Here is a 20,522-nt window from a genome sequence, read left to right as displayed (position 1 = left end):
ACAGACTGTTAAAATGTTTGGGATATTTTTCACTGCGTTGGATTCAAAAATACCCTAAACCAAAAGCCACATTCTACGGAAAGCTTTCAACCCGTAGAGAAATCAAACATTTGCAAAAACATGGAAACATAATCATGCTAATCATAAAATCAGGACCAAAATGTCAATCGATTCTTTTTTTAAGCTCTGCTGTAAAAACGGTTCATTTCATCTAGTAATTGGAAGTGCTGATTCTTTTGTAATTAGCTGTTTTTGGATAATGAGTAAGTACAGATTTGCCACATTTCCTTGAAAAATAAACGCTGTTTGCCGAATGCAAATCACAGATTGAATGATCATTCAGGGCCTTCCGTTTATTTTTTTCTTTTTGGTCTGATCCGTCTTTTCGCCCACAATTTTGTTGATTTAATCTTTTTCATGTACTAAGATTCAAATGGGATTTTCTTATGAAGCAAATCGATTCTCCACACAGTCACTTTCATTTTGTTTTAGGCAGTCATTTATGAAATGCATGACATTTTTTAAGAGTCATAGTTCAACATTGTAAATTATCCCATCCGAAGGAATTGAACGTCCTGTTTGCCCCTCAGTCTGGCCTCTCTCTCTCCTTTATCTGGGTATACACTGGTCCGCAAAGCCCTGCAGGACTGTTTGGACATGCTGTGTGTGTGTGTGTGTGTGTGTGTACCGTGAAAGAAAGAGGAAGAGAGAGAGTGTGTGTATGTGTGTGTGCTGTGCAGATTTTTCAAAGCCACAGACTAAATAACAAATATTGGAGAGACAGGGTGAGAGCGCATACATACATATACACGCTCTGGTCTCTGGATGACTTAAAATAGGCTATTTCTGGATGCCCGGTCTACATTCGTTTTGTTAACCACAGCAGAGATCACATAAGAACACACAAGCATCACATTCAAGGGATAATCTGCCTGAAAGTGTAAATTCTGTCATCATTTATTTAGTTTGAAAACTGTACAAATTTCATAATTTTCAAAAGTTGAACTCAAAATTTGGTTGCACATTTCATTCAATTACAATAAATGGGGACTTGAGCTTTTAAGCTTTGAAAAAAGTGTCTAGATGTCGTCAATATGACTTCTGCCTTACAAGTTCTGTGTAAGGGAACAGACTATTGAATTATACACTAGTAATTTTCCCCTTCAGTGAGTTGTTAAACTGTTAGGATGGGCAATTGAATCCGTGAGTTGAATGGACCAGTCTGATGTGGAAATGAATCATTCAGACCAATGTGAACTCAGTCTATTCACTGAAAATAACAAATTGGACATCTCTAGTTCTCCCACATGATAGGGCAGATTTTCAGTGAATAATAACTTATATGGTGGCCTGTTCTTTATACAAATCTGTCATATGACTTTAGAAGATTTGGAATCAAGCATCTAAAAGTCTGTTTAAAAGTTTGGGATCAGTAGGATTTTGAAAGTTTATTTAAAGAAGTCTTTCTAAAGAAGGCTGTTTATATGATTAAAAATACAGAAAAAAAACAGTAAAATTGTGAAATATTATTGCAATATAAAATAACAGTTTTTTTTATTTAATATACTTCAGAATATAATTTATTTTTTGTGATGCAAAGCTGAATTTTCAGCATCATTACTTCAGTCTTCAGTGCCACACAATCCTTCAAAAATCATTCTAATATGCTGATTTATTTTATGAATGTTGAAAACAGTTGTGCTGTTTAATTTTTTGGAACCTGTGATACTTACAGGATTCTTGAATGGATACAAAGTTTAAAAGAACAGCATTTATTCAAAAAAGAAATCTTTTCTGATAATGTAAGACTGTACTATTACTTTTTTTTTTATCAATTTAACACATCCTTTCTGAATAAAATATTTTTTTCTTTCTTTCCTTTCTCTTTCTAAAAAAATATATTGACCCCCAAACTTTTGAATGATAATGTATACTAAATGTTTACTTTATATTTATCTAAGAACCCCCCAAAAAGTATCACAGGTTCCAAAAAACAAAAAAACAAATCAGCAGCACTGTTTTTAACATTCATAATAATTATCATGTCATATCATATTAGAATGATTTCTAAAGGGTCATGTGACACTGAAGACAGAAGTAATGATGCTGAAAATTCAGCTTTTGCTTTTTTTCACAGGAATAAATATTTTAAAGTATATTAAAATAGAAAACTGTTTAAATTATAATAATATTTCACAATATTAGTTTTTTTTTCTGTATTTTTGATCAAGTAAATGCAGCCTTCATGAGCAGAAGAGACTTCTTTTTAAGACATTAAAAACATTAAAAATCTTACTGATCCCAAACTTTGAACAGCAGTTTAATTGCTCATGTGTGGCTTTTTTTTTCAATCTTGAGCTCTCTAGTTACCATTCTTTGAAATTGTAAAAATGTATAGCATGTTCTCCAAAATATCTCTGCTTGTGTTTTACAGAATAAAGAATGTCATACAGATTTGGAGATGACATGAGTAAAGAATTTTTGTTTTGTATGGTATGACTTTTGGGTGAACTAACAGTTTAAAGGCTAATGTTTGTCCAGGTAACAGATTACCAAACATTTTTGTTAATTCTCCCAGAATACACACATAGACAGTCTCTTCTCTTTTATCTCGTTCTCACTGTTTGTGATAGTGTAGTATGTTATATGACTCCTGTGCAAATATGGTCAGCCTGCAGTGGGCCAGCATGGTCTGGTTTATTGAGAGGAAGAGACCTGTCATATGCACACATAATATGAAAACATTTCTGAGCTGTTGACTTTATAGGGAATGTATTGATAAGATACCTGCAGACAGCATCATAAATACCTGTTCACATTTTTCAATGCAAGGCAACCAATCGACAGCTCTCTAGTCTCAGACGGTCCATCTCTGTTAAAAAAATACATCAGATATAGAGAACTAAATGGTCGGGATTGGAGTTTAGGATCTGAATTGAATCAAATGCATTTCAGGGTTTTGTAGAATATTACAGCAGTGGTTCTCAGTCGGTTGTGCTTCCTGATTTACTTTTACATTAGACTTTGACAAAAAAATAAATAAATTGTTTATCATACAAACAGAAATGTCTTTGAAATTGAACATTGCAAATGATGCAGGACCAATAATATTGGCTGAAAAGGATACATTTACTGCTATTACTTTATATCTGTTACATCTATGCAAGAAATCAAGAAAATATTAATTCAGAGGAAAACATTATATAAAAGGGTCCCTTGAAAAAAGTAGAGAACCTCTAGAGAATTAGTCTCTGAAATGTATATGCAAGTTCAGCTAATAGCATCAGCTCCCCTCTGTGCCTTACTGGAGCAGACTGGATGTTAGAGGGTTGTTTCTGTCTCCAGGCAGCAGAGGGGAATGTTGTAATGGTGATAATGGTAATCTGGTGGGTGCATTGAGGGTAATTGTAGATGATTTGCAGATGACAAAAAGAAAGAAGAGAAAAATAATGTTGAAACCAGTACAGGCCAAGTGATGTCATTTTTGGGCTTTAATCTGGTTTAGTTGTAGAAGGGTGAATTCTCTGGACGATGTGAGCGCTTTTGAACTTCATCGACACCTTTGGTCTTGTAGTAAACACTCTTTCCCTAATTCTCCTTTCCTTTAAAAAAAGAAATGATAAAGATTGTGGATTTTAGTTGTGAATGTGTCAGTGCCTGTGTGCATTTTTGTTTGAAGGTTTTGAAGGTGTGTGGTCTTTTCTTGCATGACTGAGATGGTAAAGCCATCAGAGGGGAGTGACAGTGGATGATACTCTCTACAGGGGGCTGAAGGCTGATACAAGACCTGCCTTAATTAGCTACTTAATGGGTTTCACACCCTTCAACATGCACAAATAAACTCGCACACCACCTACTGCTTGCATGCATTTATAAAGTTTAAGATTTCGTCTAAGGGACAGAGAGCAACCTTTTATCACATTTATTCTTTATGTTAACCTCGGGTGTGATTAAAGTGGAGCCCAAAAGTCCTTGTTACTGTCGCCTTTTGTCTTATTTGGGGACACTTAATATTTAACAACATTATTGATTTGATTGCACAGACACTATTGAAGAACTAAGGGTTAAGCTGTTTTTTCCAGAGCTGCTTTATAGATGACTTGAACTCATTCCATAATTGATAAACTTTACACAGTTATTAAACGGAACTAAATCAGTGATGAACTGACAGTAAAAATGAACTGTTTTCTATTGTCTGCTTTTTAGAGCTGCTGTATAGCAGAATTGAGATTTGTTTGCATCATGAATATGTTGTTTTCCTGTTTAACAGCTACATTTTTAGCATCATTACTCCAGTCTTCAGTGTCACATGATCCTTCAGAAATCATTCTAATATTCTAAACAGTTGAGTATTGGGGATTGTTTGATAAAAAGATCAGCGTTTACCTGCAATTATAGAAATTGATCATTTTATTTAGCAAGGATGCTTTAAATTGATCAAAAATGATGATAAAGACATTAATAATGTTACAAAAAGATTTCTATTTCAGATAAATGTATTTTGAGCAGCAAATCAGAATATTAGAATGATTTCTGAATGATCATGTGACTGGAGTAATGATGCTAAAAATTCAGCTTTGAAATCAGAAATAAATTACATATTAAAAAAATTCAAATAGAAAACAGTTATTTTAAGTGGTAAAAATATTTCACAATTTAACAGTTTTGCTGTACTTTGTATCAAACAAATGCAGGCTTAGTGAGCAGAAGACATCCTCAAAAAACATTAAATTATTTCTGTTCAAAAACTTCTGACTGGTACTGTATATTCTTTTATGTTAACTTTTCATAAAAAACAAAGAGAAATATTTTCAGCTTTAAAAGGGAAAAAAGACTTTTGAACCCAGAATATGTTTGAAAGTATGCATATACACTACCAGTCAAAAGTTTGAAATTTTATTATTATTACATTTTCAATAATGATTCTTCTTATCAATGTTGAAAACCATTTTTTGCACCATAGTGTATCACAGATTCTATCAGCATGATTTTCTTCATCATTGAAAATAAAAAAGATTTTTTTCTTGAGCACTAAATCGGTATACTAGAATGATTTCTGAAGGATTATGTGACACTGAAGACTGGAGTAATGGCTGCTGAAAATTCAGCACAGGAATAAATTACATTTTAATATATGTTAAAATAAAAAAGTTCTTTTTAATTTTAATAATATTTCATATTACTGTTTTTACTTTGTTTTGATCAAATAAATGCTGCCTTGATGAGCATATGGATGTCTTTCAAAAGCATTTAGCAAAATCTTAATTATTCCCAAGTTTTGACTGTATTGTATTAATTCATTAATTTTGAACTTTTCAGTATTGGATAACCAGATCCTGCTTTACAAGCACAAATGTGGCATTAATTATGCTAATAATCTGCCTTTAAACTCCAAAACTTTGGATAAAACTATCTTAAAAGAAGTTTGTCTGTAATAGACACACTTTTGTTCAGGCCATCTGTGCACTCACAAGGTGTTTGAGAAATAGATATATCACAACACATGTCCTTACTGTGTGTCATTTAGTTCTGGCTTCATGTTTCTCTATTTACTGCATGTCTGTGTGTGCGTAATGTATGGGTAAGTGGGTGCATGAGATTTTTTTTTTTAACTAATGAAATCCATAATAGGCCTCTTTACTGCACATTTCTGGTGTCTTTATGTGGTCGCTGTTCCACTTTATAATCTGCCTGGTTATTTTGATGTATAAACTTGGTAACACAGGCATTGTGCCATTAACAAATGCCACCTCTCTCCCCCTCTCGCTGATTTAGAATAGAAACGCTAACGTGTCAAAAGAAGTCTTTTCCCTGTGGATGCAATTAAAATCTTAAAAAGGGAAATGCAGGCTTTGCGCAGTTCCAAAACAGGAATGTGTGCCTGCCTCTGTGTGTGAGTGTGTGTATGGAGAACGCTTACAAATAAAAATCCTTTCCACTGTTTTATAAGTAATCCAATCAGATATGTTTCCATTGTAATGCCTCAAAACAGAGTGTCTTGAAATTAGTATTTTGGAGAAAACAAAGAATCAAAGAAACATCCACACAAGTAACATTTCCATTTGCCTTTATTCATTCTGCTTTTCATTATGTAGTTTTTGTTTTATGTTTTTGTTAAATTTATTTTTTCACCTTTCAGCTTTAAAATTTTATTTACACGTTCAGATATTCAAATTTAGCTTGTAAATACTTGTTTAGAATTACTTTAACTTGCATCTTGAAGCAATATATTTGAACAACCTAGATTCATTAGAAAAACGTGACAAAAACTTAACTATACTTACATTTTATAGCAGTTTCCAGCTGAAATTAACACTAGTGGCAGTCAAACACAACTATGTTTATTCCTTTACACAAATTATTTACGGGGCAGATTACTGATTAATAAAGACTTATTTTCATGTGGTTCCTTGCACCATAATGTTATGTCCTCGACTTTTACCACAGTGCATGATTTGTTGTTTGCATTGCATAAGTAGCTTTGTATGTGTGGCTTTTTTGATGTAGTAAACTTGCTTAATAGCTTGATACATCATTGTACTTGTGATGTGGAGCACTCTGTATGCGTCTGATGATAAAACGACTGAAATAATGGTAGATTTGCTTCAACTAATGCATTATCTCACGTTTTGTGTTGGGTTTAGTAATAGTGGTAAGTTATGTTTAAATTCTACAGAGCATTAAAAGGTTAGTTCACCCAAAAATAGTCGACTATTAGTCGCAAGTTTATTAATAAATGAGCCTTTAATTATTATGAGGCATGCAAAAAAAAAGTGCACGAAAAAAAAGCTTGCCACAGCACAACGGCAGATATAACGGTTATGAATGTGTCTGGGGTAAACAGCAAGGAGACTGCATTAACGTTTTAATAATTTATGTTTGCATGCCTGTATAGATTACATAATCTAAGAATATTGTTTTCTATTTATCTATATGTTTTTCATATCTGTAAGGCAAGTGTAGGAAGAGTTTTGAAGTTTTGCACTCAAGTTCACAGAGAACGAGACAGCAGAAAGCGCATCCTCTTTGCTATCATTATTTTACATTAGCGCAACATCTTGTTGTTATTGTGAGAGTCTTTAAAAATTCGAAAGATACTACTTTGATCTGTATGACCAAAAATGATGGATTATTTTAAGAGAAATTGACCGCACTGTCGTCTCTATCTGTCATGCAGTAAGCACGCTATTGTTCAGCTTCCACACTCCGCACAGAAACTTGAATAGCGCACATTTTTTATAGGTTAACGTTAGATTGAGTGGTGTTGAGATAGGACGTTGGTGTTGCGCATGCGCTGCTCAGAAGTGATGAATGGAAGTGGAGAGAGCTAAACAAAACAACGGTCACAAATTAGAAGTTCAAGACGAGGATTTGTAATGAAAAATGTCTGAGGATTTCGATATAGAGAATCGATGTAGTTTTCTTTCGCTAAAGCAAGGGTCACCAAACTTGATCCTGGAGGGCCGGTGTCCTGCAGAGTTTAGCTCCAACTTGCCTCAACACAGCTGCCTGGAAGTTTCAAGTATACCTATTAAGACCTTGATTAGCTGGTTCAGGTGTGTTTGATTAGGGTTGGAGCTAAACTCTGTAGGGACACCGGCCCTCCAGGACCGAGTGTGGTGACCCCTGCGCTAAAGTAAGGAAAATTTGCTTCCTTTGCTCCTGTAAATAACATTGATTTCATAAGACTCACAGGTGCATGCGCAACACCAATGTCCTATGTCATCTGCCCAGGACGGCTTCCCATGGCCGTAGCCAGCTATGAGGTCACCGAGGTCCGGACCTCGGTAATTTTTTTTTTTTTTTTCAAAAATAAAATGTCAAGCTCTCTGAATGATTATTTAGCCGTTTAAACCACCTCATATCACATGAGTGTTTGCAATTCATGTTGCTGCGAGAAGCTAAATGCAGTGAACGGGGCTTGAGAGCGCTTTGAGTGAGAGCACCGGTTTGTTCCGTTTGTTGCCAGATCCACCTATTATATTATATATATCCACCTGTTTTTTGACTCGTCTTTCCAATTTAGTGTGACACTTTGGGACGTATATGAAGTGGAAAGTTGAACGTTACTGTTAGTGATATAGTAATCTTATTTACAAAACACAAGCTTTGAACTTATTTCGGATATCTTTTTCTTTCTTTTTGTAATTGCTTGTTTTTCGTGGCAAAATCTGGCAACATTGTACATTCATAAAAAAGCTTAGACAATCTGTAACTTAATTGCTGACAGGAAGATACCACAATCGGTAAGACAAACAGTGTTCATTGTTAATATCTGAAATAAATGTATAACACTATCAAAAACAATAGCATACCAATCTGTTTGTTAAAGAATGAAATAGGCTACTATGCCAAATAACGTTAACGCTACTGGCCAGCAGGAAGACGTCTCATGCTCTTTAGTTAACCTTTCGTCATAAAACATTAAATAAAGAAGTGTTTCTCAACTTTTGGGTCGCAAAAACGTTCGGAGTGGGTCGCGGAGTGTGCAGTCAAAGAAACAACAAACCTAATTCTGTTTTTTTTCTGACGCTAGACTATTATTTTGAAAGATGTGCGTGGAATTCTAAAATTATTTTTTATAACTTCTTATAAAATAAAAATTCCCTAACCTATAAAAGAAAAAAAAACCTTTCCAGTTCTGTCAATCATACTGTGCTCGTTGCACGCACTCTTCAATTACACGCGCAAATTTACCATGGTAACAGACCTTATTAGTGCTTTTGTGGGTGTTATTGTAGCACAATTCTTAACACCTTACTTCGGACCTCACTAATTTTCGAACCCTGGTTACGGCCATGTACAACAGTAAGCGCAAGCTAGAGAAAATTAATTTTTGCATTTTGAATATGAATATTTTTCTTACAAAAACACAGATTGGAGCCACGTGAGGCACTTTTTATTATGGATGGATGCATTTTATTGGACTTGCTTTGGTCTGATGACAAGAAACACCCATTGCTATAATAGAGCTTGGAAGTGCCATGATAATTTTAAATATAACTCCGATTGGTTTCGTCTGAAAGAAGGTCATATACACCTAGGATGCCTTGAGGGTGAGTAAATAATGGGCTAATTTTCATTTTTGGGTGAACTAACCCCTTAACCTCTTAAAGCCTCTCACCAGACATTTCTTGTCTGAACTGCAGCTATACATACAACAACCATTGTAATAAAACATTGCCAGAATCAAGTCCATCAGTTTAAAAGTTCACTTCTTAAATTTTTTTTTTTATACTTTTTAATCTAAATTGCTTGTCTTGCACTAGCTGGACTTCATGCATTACATAATCATTTTAGAAAGGTCACGTGTGATGTAGGCGGAACAAAACGATCATTCAAAGAAAGTCAAATGCCCAGAAAAAGGTAAAACAACCAAGTCCTTTTGATTTTGAAGTTGTAGGTGAACATGAAATGGACTTTTTCGCCATAACCTACCTTTTTGAACCAAAGTACACAGATGAAGAACTAACTGCGCGTGTCCTTTGCAATGTGATTTACGTAATGCATGAAGTTGTAGTTGTACGTCGCAGAGCTAGTTCAAAATGACCATTTGTGGGTTTTTTTGGAAAATGGCCGATGGTTTCAGAAAAGACCCTTATTTCTCAGCTAGGATCGTGTAGAGCCCTTTAAAGCTGCATTGAGACTGCAATTTGCACCTTCAATCCGTTGGCTCCCATTGAAGTCCACTATATGGAGAAAAATCCTGGAATCTTTAATTTCTTTGCAACTGAAGACAGAAAGATATGAACATCTTGGATGACATGGGGGTGAGTAAATTAGCAGGAAATTTTTATTCTGGAACTGAACTTCTCCTTTAAATTTTAGAAACAAAAAATGCTTTTAGTACCATTCACTGGACATTTCACTTCAAAGTGTTGTGAAACATGCACAAAGAAACCTAATATCATTTTGCAGAAATGTCGCCACAGGCACGTTTTTTCCAACGAGCCTGGGATGTATTTGAATGTGCGAGCACAAATGAGATTTGAGAGCCACTGTGGAGGGTATTACTTTCAGTGAATATTAATGCATAATCTTGAAGCCAAACTGTCAAGAGTCATATGGACTACTTTTATGGCAGTTTGACAGCATCCGTCCCCATTCATATTAGTTGGAAAGATTAGTATGGAGAAAAAAAAAAGACACAAGGGTTTAAAATGAGGGTGAGTAAATGACAGAACTATCATTTTGTGTGAACTATTCCTTTAAATTTAATACACGTCAAGTCAAACTATTTTCAGATTGTCGCAGAAGTTCTAAAACATAAGAATTTGAACATGTTCCTCAATGGTTTTAAATACTCTAGAACATCAATAAAAGTATGAAAGATTACTCGGAAGCTCTTCATGACCTTCACATGTAGGAGTTGCAGTCCACTTGACAAATTCCACATGGTTACTAATCTTGAATCCATTCTTATTAGTTTACTATACAGAAAAAACTGTGCCAGAGTGGATAGACTTTCATGTGCATTTCTTTGCTATGTGTATATGTGTGTTTACAAATAGATAAAGCAAGAAAGCTATAGTTTTCATTAATGATAAGGATAACTTCTGCTGCACAAAAATATACAGTTTGAGCTTCTCAGGCGCCCCATTTAATCACTTATTCATTCCCCTCTGTCTCTGCTTCAGTAAAATCTCTGCTTGTCTATAGGAGACTGAAAGAACCATGTCAGATATGTAGAAGGGGAAGGAGAGAGAGAGAGAATACACACTTATGCAAACATTGTGGTTTTCTCTTAAAATCCTGTGTGGGAACAATATGGAGTAGCTGACCCTCAAATAACCCACTAAATATCTTAGCGAGGATAGAACACATTAACCCAACCAAGCAAAATAGGCTATAAGCTATATTAGTTATATATAACATACTGTATAAAGTGATCATCAATGTAACACTTAACTGCATTCTTCTGAATGTGTGTTTGTGACACAAACCAGCGGTGCAATGATACAGTCTCGTTTTGTGTGTATGTGATAATGGGTGACATCTCCTGGCATCCCATCACGTAAAGATAAAATAGGGGTGACATACATATGTTTCAGGGCTGTCTGGAGATATTCAAGCGTAGAGTTATCGCGCATGGTCGAGTCAGAGTGACGGGGCTGATAGCATGAGTGCCGCTTTCATGGAGCAAAGATGATACGCTGTTCTTTATGTCTGATGTCACTGAGACACTCGCAGCGGTGTGTGTGTTTGTGTGTATGTGTGTGTTAATGTGGTTGTTGACCTCACAGTCAGAGTCATAAGTGTGTTTGAGTGTGAGTGACATTTGAGATTCTTGCTGAGAGACTCAAGAGGGTTCTGAGTAAATGAGGAAGGAGCACAATTGTCTGTGTGACGATGAAGAGAGATGAAATAGTTCACCTAAAAATTAAAATTATGTCATTGTTACTGTCATGTTTATGAAAAATGTCAATGTTATTGAATAACATTTTTTAATCTGGACATGGACTAAATGCAGATTTTGCAGAGGTGAAAGGACAAGCACCTGTGGACATGGCAAAAATGGTGACAACTTCTCAAACTAAAAACTTATTATTATTATTATTATTATTATTATAGAAGTTACAAAATTTGACAGTATTTTTGTTTCATTCTGCATTTTTTGCAGAACTGAATGCAACTTACATATTTATGTTTAATAAACATACACATCTCTTATGTTCGCCAAGGATGCATTTTATGATCAAAAATGAAAGCAGTATTATTGTGAGATATTTTTACAATTTAAAGCAATTGTTTTTTATTTTTATTATTTAAAAATGTTATTTATATCTGTGATGACAAAGCTACATTTTCTGCATCATTACTCCAGTTTTTTATGGAAGCCCGTTTCTGCCATATAATGGCAACATTATATCTCACAATTCTGACTTAATAACTTGCAACTGCGAGTTACAAAAGTCACAATTGTCGCAAAAGTCGCAATTTCTCAGGATTGTGACTTTATTTCTCAGAATTGCGAGTTTGTCAAAATGGCAAGTTTGTATTACACATTTCTGAGAAAAAAAGTCACAATTACAAAAATGTAAACTTGCAATTCTGAGAAGAAAGTCAGAATTCTCAGTTTAATAAAGTTGCAACTTCTCAGAATTGTGACTTTATTTTGAGAATTGCGAGTTTATGTCAGAATTGCAAATTTCTATAACACAATTATGAGAAAAAAGTCTGAATTCTCAGTTTAATAAAGTTGCTATTCCTCAGAATTGACTTTATTTCTCAGAAAAAAGTCTGAATTCTCAGTTTAATAAAGTTGCAAGTCCTCAGAATTGACTTTATTTCTCAGAAAAAAGTCTGAATTCTCAGTTTAATAAAGTCGCAAGTCCTCAGAATTGACTTTATTTCTCAGAAAAAAGTCTGAATTCTCAGTTTAATAAAGTCGCAATTCCTCAGAATTGACTTTATTTCTCAGAAAAAAGTCTGAATTCTCAGTTTAATAAAGTCGCAATTCCTCAGAATTGACTTTATTTCTCAGAAAAAAGTCTGAATTCTCAGTTTAATAAAGTTGCAATTCCTCAGAATTGACTTTATTTCTCAGAAAAAAGTCTGAATTCTCAGTTTAATAAAGTCGCAATTCCTCAGAATTGACTTTATTTCTCAGAAAAAAGTCTGAATTCTCAGTTTAATAGTCGCAAAAAAAAGTTTGTGCAATTCTATGGAAAAAAAGTCAGAATTATGAGATGTAAACTCGCAATTCTGAGAAAAAAGTCAGAATTCTCAGTTTAATAAAGTCACAGTTTCTCAGAATTGTGACTTTATTTCTCAGAATTGCAAGTTTATGTTTGCATAATTCTGAGGAAAAAAGTCAGAATTTTTAGTATAATAGTCACAATTACTCAGAAGTTAAATTGTGAGATGTAAACTTTTAATTCCAAGAAAATAAGCCTGATTTCTCAGTTTAATAAAGCAATTTCTCAAAATTCCAAGAAAAAAAGATTTTTAGTTTAATGAAGTTGCAATTTCTCAAAATTGTAACTTTATTTCTTATAAAGTACATATCAGAATTACAAGTTTGCATAACAATTCTGAGAAAAAAAGTCAGAATTATGAGATGTAAACAGTTGAAGAAAGTTAGAATTGTGAGATAAAAAAAATTATCTTAAAAATTATCTCGCAATTATCTTAAAAAAAAAATTATTAAGTGGGGGAAATGTGCTTCCATAGTCTTCAGCTGATCCTTTAGAAATCATTCTGATATGCTGATCTGGTGCTCGAGAAAGATTTCTTTTTATTATTAATATTTAAAACAGTTGTGCTGTTTAATATTTTTGTGTAATTGATACAATTTTTTTTATTTTTTTTAGAATTCTTTGGTTAAAAGAAAGAATAATACATAATACATTCATTTGAAATAATAGAATTTTGTAACATTCTAAATTTATTAACAATTAATGTAATGCATCCTTGTTGAATAAACACAAATTTCCTACCACAAAAAAAAAAAGAAAAAAAAAAGAAAAGATATCCTGGACTGGAGTCCATGGCATCAAAAACCCTGTAATAGACCATATATGATGTAGACATGAAACTGTACTTCATAACAGCAATGACCTAACTGAGTGGTTTGTGGAGGTCATTTCATTTTTCTTGCTTTTGCTCATTTTCTTCATGCTTTTCACAGTCTGTAAATGCTTTGGCAAGTGAGAAGCCAATATGAGGCGAAAAATTAAATAAAACAGAGCGAGCGAGCGAGCGAGTGAGAGTCAAAGACCACCTCTTTGTTTCTTGATAGCTTTCACAGATGTTAAACACCAACCGCTCACTCCGAGCTCTTTATTAGCGCCTGATGCCTTTTAGAACATGAGCATGAAAACAGCTCACACACACTTTTCCTCTCTCTCTCTTTTCGCTGTCACTGTCTTTCCATTCATCCTTTGGCTTTTTCTTTCACACAAACCCACAAATGGCCATATTTACTCTGCCTGAAGTACTCACAGAGTGACTGTGTGTGTGAATATGTTCAATATTGTGCCATGTTTCCCCCTTCTGAGAGTCAGATTAAAACATGCTGTGTCATTAAGGTTCATGAGGAACATTTCTCAAGTTTTGCTTTCCTCTCAAAGTGTGTGTGTGACATGTTCTTGCTTAATTTATTTAGCCTTAAAACAGTAAAATAATGAATTCCATAAAGTTGGACTCAGACTTACAGTGGGTAATGATGTTTTTCATGTATGTAATTGTCTGTGTGTGTGAGTGTGAGTGTGTGTGTGTGTGTGTGTGTGTGTGTGTGTGTGTGTGTGTGTGTGTGTGTGTGTGTGTGTGTGTGTGTGTGTGTGTGTGTGTGTGTGTGTTTGTGGGTTAGGGCTCTTATGAAGCTGAACTAATGCGACTCTGTTGTAAATCACACTAATAAGGCCGCAGCCGATCACACACTCACTCATTCCTCTCTTTCCTCATCCCTCGCTCTCCCTCTCCCCCTTTCCTCTCCTCCGTCGGCCAATAAATAACCTCCGGCCTGGCTGCGGACATAACGCTCAAACTACAAAGGTTCGCCATCCCATATTTTCTGCGCAACGATGTCTGAAAAGGTAGGAGGGACCGCTGCTATCAGCAAATGAAATGCCATAAATGTGATTCATGAAGGAATGAAGGCGTCAGCTTATTCCTCCATCTTATCGCTCTATCACCGGCTCCTGCTATTTTTTCCCCGTACTTGATCCCAATTATCTTTCGCTCAGAGTTCCTGTAGTATTCCCTGAGGCCCCGCCCACATTTGGCATGTTGCCATGGGGACAACTGTCTGAGAGAATGTTCTCATGGCTCATGATGTCATAAATTATCGCCACCGCTTCCCTCTCCACTTATCAGAGGAAGATAGAGATGTCTTCCCTGCAGACAGATTGAGAGGGGAGGAGAAAGGGGGGAAGATGATGTTTATGAGAGAAAGTTAGAAAGAAAGGATGGGAGTATGTGGTCTGGTGTGTGTATGTGCTGTGATACTGAGCTGTTGATATTTTTGTGTGTGTAATAAATGAGTCAATGGTTTAAAAACTTTCATGATGAGGTCGTAGTGTGGGGGGCGACTGATCCCCTCTGGCCTCCAACACACTTCCTCCTCTGACCTTCTCCACTATATATAACACACATATTACACTTTAAAAGTTTTGGGTCTCTAAGATTTAGTTTTTGAAAAATGTTTCTTATGCTCACCAAAACTGTTTATTTGATTATATATAATATATATAAAGCAACACTATTGTGAAATATTATTATAGTTTAAAAGAACAGTAAAATGTTAAAAATCATTCGTGTGATACAAAGCTGAATTTTCAGCATCATTACTCCAGTCTTCAGTGTCACATGGTCTTTCAGAAATCATTCTAATATGATGATTTAGTGCTCAATAAACTTTTATTGTCACTGAAAATAGTTCTTGTGGAAACCATCAAACATTTTTTACAGGATTCTCTGATGAGTGAAACATTCAGAAGAACAGCATTATTTTTATACAGAAATATAGTCACTATATCACTATATATATCACTTTTTATTAATTTACACTGCGAGTCAAAAGTTTTTGAACAGTAAGATTTTAAAAAAGCCTCTTCTGCTTGCCAAGCCTGCATTTATTTGATTCAAAGTACAGTAAAAACAGTAGATTTTTGAAATATTTTTATTATTTAAAATAACTGTTTTATATTTATATTTAAATATATTTTAAAATGTGATTTATTCCTGTATGCAAAGCTGAATTTTCAGCAACATTACTCCAGCCTTCAGTGTCTCATGATCCTTCAGAAGTCATTCTAATATGCTGATTTGCTGTTCAAGCAATATTATTTTCAATATTTAAAACAGTTGAGTACATTTTTTGCATTTTTGAATTATACACTATACCATTCAAAAGCCTGAAGTCAGTATAATTTTTTGGGAAAGAAATTATGAACATTAATACTTTTATTTAGCAAGGATGCTTTAAATTGATCAAAAGTGATGATGAACATTTAGAATGTTACAAAATATTTCTTTTTTCAGATAAATGCTGTTCTTTCTATTCTTTCTAAATGCTGTGCTTTCTATATCTTTCAACTTTCTATTCATCGAAGAAACAAAGAAAAAAATTCTACTCAGTTGTTTTCAACATAATAATAATAATAATAATAATAATAATAATAATAATAAATGTTTTTGAGCAGCAAATCAGAATATTAGAATGGTTTCTGAAGGATTATGTGACTGAAGTAAAGATTTGCAAAAAATTCAGCTCTGAAATCACAGGAATAAATTACATTTTAAAATATATTCAAATATAAAACAGCTATTTTAAATAGTAAAAATCTTTCAAAGGTTTACTGTTTTTGCTGTATTTTGGATCAAATAAATGCAGGTTTGGTGAGCAAAAGAGACTTGTTTAAAAAAACAATAAAATCTTACTGTTTGCAGCCTTCATTTATCTCACACATAATCTCTCTCTATATTTATTTCTAGTCAAATTAAGACATGTATCACTGTGTTTCATAGGATTCTGTCAGTTTCACGTTTTTTCATAGCATTTTCCCTGACTGTGCCATATGAATCAGAAGGCATGAAACTGTTGCAGAACCACTGTTTTTTAATCACAACCAAAACAGCAGACGGAATGAATGAGAATGCAAATTCAATCTCTGACAGCAGGTGGCACTTATGAAACAGCAGCGATAATGCTTGGCCTGTTACTGCTGTAAACAAAGCGGTATGCTTTTAAATGCTACATTAATATGCATTATATGGAGGTAAGATGAAAAAAAAAAAAAACCATCTAAACGTCTTCCAAAGACAGTCAGTTCCTCTCAGAGAAACATTCATATAAACCCCCACCCACAATGTAGTATTTAGGATTTTCTTCCAATATTTTTGTGCATCGTGAATAGTGAACTGATATGCATGCTACAATATTTTCTCCTCTTTGCATTATTTTTCACCATCTCTGGCTTCTGATAATGGCCGTTTACAGTTTGCCCAGTTAAAAAATAAATTTAGTGTTATTAATAGTTTTACACGTTCTCCAACCATTAGTCTAAAGTGTATGCAGTTAATAGAGGTTGCCAGGTTTTTACAAAATTGCTACCAATTGCTACTCAGAACTATCCCAATTGCGTTTTGAAGGGGAGTCCCCTAGTAAAAATAGCTTTCTGGGTTTTTTTTTTGGCAGGGTTCAATGGGTGAAAATTCCGTGATCTACGTTGCTTAGCCACTTGTACCAGTATGCTGTTTTTTTTTTTTATTCACACCAAGTGTGTAATTTGAACCGGCATATCGCCCAGCCCTAAATGTATCTTGAATCTTAATTGGATTTTAACTGAATCCCAAACAGCCAGTGTTTGTGTGCGTGACAGCTTGAGTGTCCTGCTTAATATTTTTGTAGAAAACTGTGATTCTTTTTCTCCAAATTCTTTGAGTAATTTTTTTTTTGAATGTCAATGAGCTTATTCTCTCTCAGAAACTCCTCTCAACTACTAAAAGTCAGTGCAAAATGCTCAAAGTATATCTTTATCTGTCAATCACATTGTAAGCCCTCTTGATTTTATTGTACTGCTAGAGCTTACAATCAGAAACAGATTGTTACTCCCTTTAATCAGTTTCTCTACCAATGGCTATTTAACTAAGTTGGTGAATGGTCAGGCAACGACAATCATTATATACACAAGTGCCACTCTAAAACCCAGTGCCAAGGGGCAAGAGCATGCACATGTAATTGACCATATAAATACGGGTTTCTTTTAAAAATGTGAAATAGTTTTTTTCTTTGATCTAATATTAAACCAACATGTTTGACCTTTTGCTTGTGTTTATGTAAGTTCAATGGGAGTTGCAAAATGTAAATCTGTATGTGTTTATTGTTGAGTGCATGGTTTATGTACATGTGTGCTGTAATGTATATCCATATGGACTTTTATGCATTATGCTTCAGCTAATAAACCTCAGGACATTAATGTAGTGTTAATCCAGGTGCTTCCAAACAGGCAGCCATTACATTTCTCTCCAGTCATGACCTCCCTATCTTAGCCTCATTAAGTCTGGAGAAAAACCTCCTACCTACCATAACCACAGACAAAATACTAACCTCTCGCTCTCTCTCCAGGATATCATGAGTGTTTTTGTAAGCCCAGCTAATTAGTTTCTCTCTCTCTCTCTCTTGCTCCCTCTATATTTAACTGGTCATCAGTGGTCGTAAATGTGCTGTTGATTTGGTTACTTCCTGAGACAATGGCAAAATTGTTTTATGTGCCATTCAATTAGCAGCTGCTGCTGGGCCGCTCCATCTGGAGCTCTTTATGCTGAGAGAGTGATGAGGAGAGAGAGAAGTGCAAAGCCACAACCTCCGCTGATGGAGGACCAAATGACAGGGAGAGCCGTGGCGTCCCCAAAAGCCTGGGCCCAAACAGAGAAGGAAGGAGAAGGAAAGTCTTTTAGCATTTCAAGAGTACTTCAAGTGCCTGACCAGTCTGTGGACTTAGAAAGAATGCCCCACAGATCATTTATTATATCATTTTGAAAATGCCCATTTTAAGTGGAAGCAGAGACACGCTGCTTTCGTGCATGTCTCTTTAAATGCAAATAAGCTGCTGCTCCCTGCCGCCTTTTCCAGAATAAGGCTGTGCCTTTACAGCTCGTACCTTGGATACTCTGCTAAAAAACATCTGGTTTGGTTTTGATTATCATGTTTATAGCACTGAAATCATGCGTTTTAAAGCCGTTTCAGGGCTCTACGTGCAACCATTTCAGTTGCATTGAAAATTACTGCGTGCAACTATGAACAAATATTTAGGAGCACCATGTGCGACTGACCTGATCAGCATATTTGTGTTTGCACTGAGGGGAGGTTTCAAAGGTTTCTATGTGTTTTTGCAAGGTTAAGTAATGCATCACAGACATATCTCACAAATCCTTTCATAAAACAAAGCATAGAGAGTCTAGAGAGATTCATTGTGCACTGTAGAGAGCTTCATTGATTATAATGGAACTTTTTGAGATTGCAATGAACTAAGATGAGTAACAGCTTTTAATGATTTTCAAGGGAGTTTGTAAATGAAATATTGATTTAATGCAACAGCTAAATAAACAAGAAGTTAATATTAAGTGACTTGCATGTTCTGACTATAAAACTATTGCATGATTTTGCTCTATTTCGCTGTCAAAAATGGTCTGAAACAAGTCACAACTAAGCCACTGTGCATCTCCATTCAAACAGTGCATTGTTTCGTTTATGCATGAAGGTGCCTTTTTAAACTAATCTAGAGAGTCAGTGATTCAATTTCCCATTCATAAAGACAGTCACTTGCTTCATTCCTGAATAAATCAGCCATTTGAACGAATCAAATGAATGCATGATTTGTCGCTACCTACCGGCAGATTTAGTTCATTTTTAAACTATCTTTTCAATTATTTAAATAATTTAATATTTCTGTATTCAAAATTTTGTTTTTAAAACGTTAATTTATGAATTTGATTGCACTCATGCCACATCTGAACCTCTTTAAACATATGAAAACCTACAAGCAACTTTTGTGTTCTTCTGTGCCAACTGTGTAGGACAAATACATTTTGTTAATACTGATTTCATTTGATTGGTAACTTTATTCTTATTCTACTTGTTCTTATTCTGTTGTTTTATTTAGACATTTTAAAATGCTTAAAAATTTAATTTAAAAAATTACATAAAAAGATGACATACTTTTAATAAAGTTGCCAAAGATTCAAATATCACCTCATAATGGGAAGGCAAATTTTTGATCAGATTTTAAGGAACATTTTTTTTTAAATTATTAATTAAAAGGTGCTCCTGAAATTTTGACTCGGCTTCTAATTTTTTAAATTTAGGAGCACAAGTGCTTCTAAAAGGAAAGTAAGCGTAGAGCCCTGCATATTAGTTTAAACTAACGATATAGGGTTTTCTAACCACACACATCCGAAGCATGCGCACAGAATGCGGCTGTCGCATGGTACTAAACTACATTCTCTTTTATGTCTTATTGTGCTTAAACTGTCAAATACACACAGGTTTATGTTAAAAACACACAGGACTTACACAAATTGCATGTTGATATTAGATCTGTGTGGCTGGGACTCTAAACAGTGTTCTGTGCTCATCTATGCAGCCAACGACAGAAATGTTAACATGCTTTGCTCTTTTGTCATGGCGTTACAACTGGTACACCATTGTCGCTTGTAAAAATAAAATGGCAGCGCTGTGGGAAGAAACGTGCAAAGGGGAAGTAATATTATAATAAAATCCCCGTGACTTTGTTTTTTAGCTTGTAGAAAAAGGCTTACTAAAACAAAATTACTGGGTTGTCCTTTTTCATGTTTTCCCGGGTTGGTAGATGCACTGGCGAGCCGATTATAGCACTTTAACATGGAAAAAGTCAGATTTTCATGACATGTCACCTTTAAATCAATTCTAAATTTAATTGGTGTCCATAATTGCATATCCCCACAAACAAATGAGTCACATTTTGGCACAAACATGTTTGTAGCCATATTTGAATATGAAATACTTCAAGTATTTTATTGCATATCCAAAACATAGGTTT

This window comes from Garra rufa, chromosome 18 (genome assembly GCF_049309525.1).
Source record: "Garra rufa chromosome 18, GarRuf1.0, whole genome shotgun sequence".
Lineage (NCBI taxonomy): Eukaryota > Metazoa > Chordata > Actinopteri > Cypriniformes > Cyprinidae > Garra > Garra rufa.
Note: the sequence above shows the minus strand (reverse complement) of the source record.